Here is a 7693-nt window from a genome sequence, read left to right as displayed (position 1 = left end):
GAGGGTTTGACTTGCAATTTTTCAGCTTTACAATGGTGTGAAAGTGATACCCATTCAGTAGAAACTGTACTTCAAGTTTTAAATTTTGATCTTTTCCTGGGCTAGTGACATGCAGTAAAATACTCTCTCGCGATGCTGGGCAGCAGCAGCGAGCCCAGCCCCCAGTGAACCAGACGAACACCAGGCCAAACAACCGATACTCTCCAGCGTAGTGTGCTGCCAGCATTCTTTGGATATTGTGTTTTGTGTTTTCACATCCCGTCATGCCTACAAAACATTCATCTGGGTCTCCTGCTTCTAGCAAGAAGAAGGCAATCACGCTTGAGATGAAACTCAAGGTAATTGCCCAACAGCAGCCTAATGTAGGTGTTCTGCGCATGTTTAAGGTATGCTAGGCTAAGCCTGGTGTTTGGTGGGTTAGGTGCATTTAAATGTATTTTTGTCTTATGATAATTTTAACTCATGATGGCTTTATCAGGATGTGATCAGGGCTTCAAAGACACTTTTAAGAATCTACAATACTTTGACAGGTAAGAGAGAGAGCCCATCTCCCCTGAGTGCCAGCCGGTGGGCAGTGCCCGCAAGCTCTGCTTCCATTCCCACACCAGGGAGCTGGCTGAACAGCCGAGAGGGAAGGGTTCCCCTTGAGTCTTAACAGCCAGCGCCTGCTTCCTCTCCACCAGGCCCTGTGCAGCAGCACAGCCGTCACAGAGCCAGATAGACATGAAAGGGGAGGGAGAGAGAGGTGCGCTCAAAGGCCCTGGGACCACGTCTGCAATCAAGCACTGCACAGGCCAACAGCACTGCAAAACCTCCAAACCCCACCGCTCTCACTCTACCCTCAAGGCCAGTGCTTTCTCTCCTCCTTCCGAAGTTCCCCTCTCCCAGCCCTACCCTCCCCCCCCTCCCCATGCCTCCTTCACTTGCCTTTAAAGTGAGAATCACATGAGGAAAAAAGGAAGACAGAAGAAAGTGAATATTTTTTCCAGGCTGCCTTTACCGTCAACAAGATTGGCATTCCCCCATGCTCGCCAGTCCTTTTCCTGAAAGGCTCCAATGAGTGGGGTCAGGTGCCATCCAGACCTGGTACCCAAGGAACAATGTCCATTCACAGACGGAGGGACAGAGGGAGGGAGGGAGCCACAGAGTCCAGGCTCTGACATCACACTGTCCTCCATCGAGAGCTGCTTAATGGCACCGAGCAAGGCTCGGGCTGCTGTGGGCCAACCCCGCAGTGCAACTCCTTGCCGTTTCGATGAATGATTTATAAACTCTCCATGGTTTGGTTCCAAATCACAAAGAGACCCATTTTCCTCACCTGTGCTCTGCTGCAGCCAAGGGCAGAGGCGGTTTCATAAGCAAAACCGAGGGGCAGACGCAAATGCGAGCTGCTCCTGAGGGTGAAGACTGTTCCCCCTCAAAGGCCACAGACCAAGCAAGAGAAGACTGCGTGTCTGTGTGTGTGTGTGTGTGTGTGTGTGTGTTGGGGGTGGGGGGGCGGAGTGGGCAGAGCCAACCTCTCAGGAACTTCACCTGCTCGTGTGGAAGGTGTGTTGGGGGTGGGGGGGCGGAGTGGGCAGAGCCGACCTCAGGAACTTCACCTGCTCGTGTGGAGGGTGGGAAGATGAATTTGGAACAGTGTTTGTGTGTGATTTCAAGAAGCAGGAGCAGACTTTATTTCTAAGCAGACTGTTGCTGTGTTTAGGGTTGTAATCGCTCAGAGTCAGAGTCTGGCAGAGGTCAGAAGGCACATCCCCTGGCTCAGGAGGTGGGTGTAACAAGGTGAACAGACCTGAGGAAACCAACAAGGATGCCGTGTCATTAGGGCCAGAAACAGCAGAGCCACTGTGACCACCTGGGCCGAGGGCGAGGGGCTGGACCTGGAGAGAGCAGCTATACGGCAACAACCACCTGGCAGGAGCTATGGGATCCGACAGCCAAGCCACAGCACCAGGGCAAGGAGATAGCCCCGGGGGGAAACACAGTCCACCTCACCTCCAATTTTGACGCCTTCCATTGGTGTCACCTAATCGCAGGTTTAAAAACAAAGGAGTTCACAGATGCAGTCCAGAACAGAGCGTAAAAATGGAGAATAGAACTGGAATAAACAGAAAATGGGTGATGCAAGGATTCTTTATATGCTCTATTTATATGGGAATATGCCATGTGCTGGGAGCCAAATTGTGTCCTTCGAAAAGATACGTTCAAGTCCTAGTCCCTGGGACCTGTGTACGTGACTTCATTTAGAAATAGAGCCTTTAGGGATGGAATTAAGTTATGATGAGGATCTACTGGATGAGGTGGGCCCTAAATCCAATGATTGGTACCTTTAGAAGAGGGAAGACTGTGGCACAGACCCCGGGAGAATGCTAAATGACTGCAGAGGCAGAAGTTAAAATGATGATTCTACAAACTAAGAAATGCCTAGGATTGCCCGCAACCAAGAGAGGCGACTAGGGGTCTTCCCCTAGAGCAGCGGTTCTCAACCTGTGGGTCGTGACCCCTTTGGGGCTCGAACAAGCCTTTCACAGGGGTCACCTAAGACCATTGGAAAACACATATATAATTACATATTGTTTTTGTGATTAATCACTATGCTTTAATTATGTTCAATTTGTAACAATGAAAATACATCCTGCACATCAGATATTTACCTTACAATTCATAACAGTAGCAAAATCAGTTATGAAGTAGCAACGAAAATAATTTTATGGTTGGGGGTCACCACAACATGAGGAACTGTATTAAAGGCTCACGGCATTAGGAAGGTTGAGAACCACTGCCCTAGAGGCTTGGGAGAAGCCAGGGTCCCATCTGGCCCTTGGTTTGGGACTTCTAGTCTTTAGAACTACAGCATGGTATATATCTATTGTTTTAAGCCATCTAAACCTGTGGTCATTTGTTACAGCAGCCCTAGAAAATTAACAGACCATGTACACCATAGATGATAGATCCTGTATCAGAGTCCGTGTGCGAGTGTTACTGTGCGTCAGAGAAAAGGTGACACATGAAAGACTCCCAGAGCAATGATTTCAGAAGGGATGAGTTGCCTTTCTAAGATGGCAAGGGCCATGTCGTTAGTATTCGCCCTGTTGTTTGACTAATACCTAGGCAATACAGGATGTTCCTACAACTACATGGCATGTGATATTTTTGTGGTTATCTTAGAAGCTTTCCTAAAGACTTTTCTAAAGCAATAGTTTGCAGCCAGGGCTAGTGTGCCCCCTGGAACCATTTGGCAACGGCGGGGATATTTTGGGTTGTCAGACTTGGAGGGGGTGTTCCTTGTATCTATCGCATAGAGGCCAGGGATGCTGTTAATCACCCTCCAGTGCACAGGCCAGCTCTCCCCGCCTCCACTCTCCCCACAAGAAAGAACTATCCGTTGCAAAATGTCAGTAGTGTTGAGGCTGGGAAACCCTGATCTAAAGGAATATTCTAGGAATGTAAGGGGGAGAAATCATTTGTAACTGCAGAAACAATGCGCAGATCCACATTAACCCTAACGAAGGGTGTTGGAGAAAGCTTGTAAGGGTACATCGCTCAGAGGCTAGATGGCTACTTCTTACTCCGGACTGCAGACGTGGGCTCATTCCACGGGCCACCTCTCACTCATTAGCTAACAGCGTTTTAAATTGTGCTTTGGATTCCCGTCTGTGAAACGGATCAAAACTAGCCCATAGGTTTGCTTGGGAAAGGAAAGGGAAAGAAAATGTACGAAATGCTTGACACGTTTCCTGTCACACAGTAACCTCTCCAATAATAACCACGATAATGATCATTGTCACCGGGATTATCATTTCGATTACCACCATCTGGGGCTCGGGGGCCAGGCATCCCCCCACTTCCTTGCCCCAGAATAACCCTCTCACCTCATTTCTGAGTTTTCCCTCTTTTGACATTACCTGACTCCCTGAGATTGCTGGGAAAATGGAATTCTGATCTTAGACAAAAATTCAAAAACCAACTCCAAATCCTCTTCCACAAAAACAAAGCAACTAAGCAATATGCAGCTACGTGCTAGATAGAAGTCCTATTTTCCTTGAACTACCAAATGTCATTACCAAGACACACTCAGGCTTCTGTTCTCCAGGTCCTTATTCTGTAAATAAAAAGATTTTTAAAAATCTCTACTCTATATTTGTTTGTTTTTCTTGGCTTGGCCAGAGCAATTCTAGATTTCTTTCACTACTCACTTATGTGTCTAAGAAATGTTTCTACTATTTTATTTTCAGCTGATTACGTAGTTCTCTAAACACATTGGTTTGTTTTAAAAAGGCAGAAGGCTACTTTCCATAAATCATGACTTTGTCCAGAAAAAATACGTCCATCAGTGTTTATAAGCAGATGTTTGCATACTTTACCTCCAGTCATTCTCATTCTTAAAAAAGACAACGGAGGTGTTTTTTGCTTTTGGATTATGAAAGGAAGTTTCTGAGAGAGCCAGTCACCTGCCTGCCCAACAGGTGAGCCCGGAATGAACCTAGCGATGTCCTAGCCCGGAACCTGTGCCCTTTCAGGACTCGTCATGGTCCCAAACAGCAGTCTGTGCGCTGGGCCCTCCCTTGTGCTGTAGAGCAGGGCAACCAGAGATGAGTCGAGGGCACTGGGAAGGTCTGGTAGTGACCAGTGCCCATCGGGCTGCAGTGGCCCTGGGAGAGGGCTCTACCTAACACCTGTGTAGCGTGCAAATACCTGTTGAAAAACAGTCACTTCTCCCACCCAAATCTATCCACTGATAACTTTAAAAACCATGGTGAAGCATCCCAGTCCTTGCCCTTATATAAAAGCTACAACTTTGCCCCTCTGTTTCACATGCGATTTGCTTCTTGCACCCACGCTTCCATCCTGCCACTGTTAGTCTCCGAGCTCAGAGGGCGTGGATGCTGAGCAGATGGGCTCTGGTCTCTAACGGAAGATTCCAGGCCAAACCCAATCCAAACAGGTGGGGCAAAGAGTGCTGAGTGTTCGTCTTCTTTCCCTCGTGACCTCCGATGGCCGCAACCGGAGTTCACCTTGTGCCTCCGTCATTTCCCCTGTGGACACAGCTGAGGCTTATTTGCCTGACAGACTCGTGATGGGCTTTTTTCACACCTACTTGAATCCACTGCTCAAAGGATGCCAAAAATAAGCCCGAGGTGAGCCCTAGGTAGCATTCATTGGGCATTTACGGTGACCTGGACCTCTGCACGGGGCTAAACTCTTCCTGGGGGTCATCAGGGATGAGTGCATGTGGAGGGAAGAGAAAAGAAGAGTGAAAGGAACTCTCTCTGAAGTGTGGCTTCCAGCGAATGGGAAGCACCAAATACAGCGGAGGCCTGCCGATGGCCTAGGTTTATGTTGGCATCCTGCAATATTTAGTCACTGCCTAACCAGCATCCCCGGGCCTACTCCTGTCTCCTAAATGATGGCCTTTAAAGGTCAGTGGCTCAGAGTGGGGGGAACACAGGGGCGGGGATTGCAAGAACAGGACAAAGTCTGACATTCCAAAATTATCAGAAGTTTACATACATGGCAATATTTTAAAACTAACAGGCTGCATGACCTGAACTCTACAAAGAGCGTGTATACAGTGAGGAATATTTGCGGCAACATGTTACCACCAAGCACCTTGAGGCAGAGCCTCTTTTTCTCACTTGGATACTGTTACACTTTTGCTTTTGTCTTTTAACAGAACAACCTACTACAAGAGAAATCCCCTTCAACATTCAGAAATACTTTCTTCCCAAGCAATTCTACACAATTTCCCCTTGACAGCATCTTCACCGTTTTGCTATAACTTGGCACACATCTCTATGGGAATGTATGTCATCGTCATCTCACACAGATCAATAGCACAGTCGCTTTTTCACATCATCTCATTTGTTCTTTAACGCTACACTATTCTGATGTGTAAGCAGGAAAAGTATTTCAAAATGCTCTGTAAGCGACGTTTCAAGACAGCTTATCTCAGCGCTAAGGACTGGGCATTCTTAACACAGGGTTCTTAAAAATGAAAAAGAAGCAGGTCTATATAATATGGAGGGTAGCCAAAAGCAGAAGTGGCATCACCTGCCTATCTGTCCACTTCTCTCCCATCTCTGGTCCCTCCAACCCCCAGTGGGTGTGGTAGACTCTGAACAGGTGCTAACAGCTCCTGGGCATGGCTGGCTATATGGGGGTGGATATGGAGAGGGAGAGGGAGAAGAGGAAGAAGACAGTCCTATATCAGAAGGATAGAGTTGGACGCAGAGCATCATCCCACACCAATGGCAACACCCCCACCCCCAGCCCCACCGCCTTGCTCCCTCTTGCCCTGGCCATGCCCTGTGTTATCAGTGCCAGTTTTCACTGACTGCTCTCCCCCCGAAGCTGCTACGTCAGACTCTGCAGCTTCACTGCATTCCTTGGATTCACCCTGGGAGGGGTGTGGCGGTGGAGGGAGTATGTCTAAGATTTGAGTGCTTGACTTGCTCAGGGAGTCAACATTACTGACATTTACGCGTCTCGGCATTGTATGTCCAGAATTGGCTGGCAGCACAGAGCTATCTCTGAGTCACGGTGTATTTGAATCAAAATATATTCACCATCCAAAGCTAAAGATTTTAGTGTGCTTCCATTTTGGCCTTCTCTTGCATGCTATAGGAAGTTCCTATGTGTAGACGTATGAGATGGTTTAATAAATACCATTTTGATAAATATCTTAAAGCAACTCTGCTGTTTTCTAGTCAAGCATGAGGATACCGAGGTTCTAAAGGTGCCGAACTCACCTGGTCTGCCACTGGAGGCGTCAACAGGTCGCAGCTGCTGCGCAGGTAGGCGTTCTGGCTGGGTCCCGGCTCTTCTCTACCACCGGCCTGATCTCAGTTCACCCTTCCCGACGTCTCATCAATTTGGTTGCAGTTTCTCATATTCGTCAATAGTGACACCCTAGCCGGTGTGGCTCAGTGTGTAGAGTGTCAGCCTGAGGACTGAAGGGACCTGGGTTCAATTCTGGTCAGGGCACATGCCTAGGATGTGGGCTCGATCCCCAGTAAGGGGCATGCAGGAGGCAGCCAATCAATGATTCTCTCTCAACATTGATGTTTCTCTCTCTCTCCCTCTCTTTTCCTCTCTGAAATGAATAAAAATATACTTTTTAAAAATAGTGAGAGAAGCAACATAACTCTTTATAAAGATCCTGTTTTATTCAGGAGACCTGCTTTCAGATAAGGCAGAGCAGATTCCAGAATGAGGACCTGGGCTCTTGGGGTCAGGGTCAGGATTGGGGGACTTACGAGGTTGTGGAGAAGGTCGAGCGGGTTCTCCAGAGAGCAGGCTGACCAGAGAGCGGCTGGGGCTAAAGAAGGCCCTTTCCCAGGAAGGCCCTTCCAGAGGAAGGGCCTGTGGGAAGGAGGAGAAAGAAGAGAGTCTGCGCTGCTTGATTTCAACTGCTTTCCTGGCTGATCACCGTGTGGAGAGGCTCAGAGGGGCAGAGGGAGCAAATGCAAGGGAAGACAGAGGGGGCAGGAGAGAAGGAAAGACGACAGGCAAAGGGAAGTGGTGGAAGCTGGCGGCAGGCAAAATGTATATGAGAGACAGCTGATCAGAAAACCAGGAAAGCAGAAATCCAAGAGAAACGGGCCCCACATTTTATGTTGCAAAAACTCAAAAATAATGACACTGGGTTGAAAGTGAGTCCTAAAAAAGCGGGGGGGGGGGGGGGGGGGTTTGC

This window comes from Myotis davidii, unplaced genomic scaffold, assembly GCF_000327345.1.
Source record: "Myotis davidii unplaced genomic scaffold, ASM32734v1 scaffold225, whole genome shotgun sequence".
Classification (NCBI taxonomy): domain Eukaryota; kingdom Metazoa; phylum Chordata; class Mammalia; order Chiroptera; family Vespertilionidae; genus Myotis; species Myotis davidii.
Note: the sequence above shows the minus strand (reverse complement) of the source record.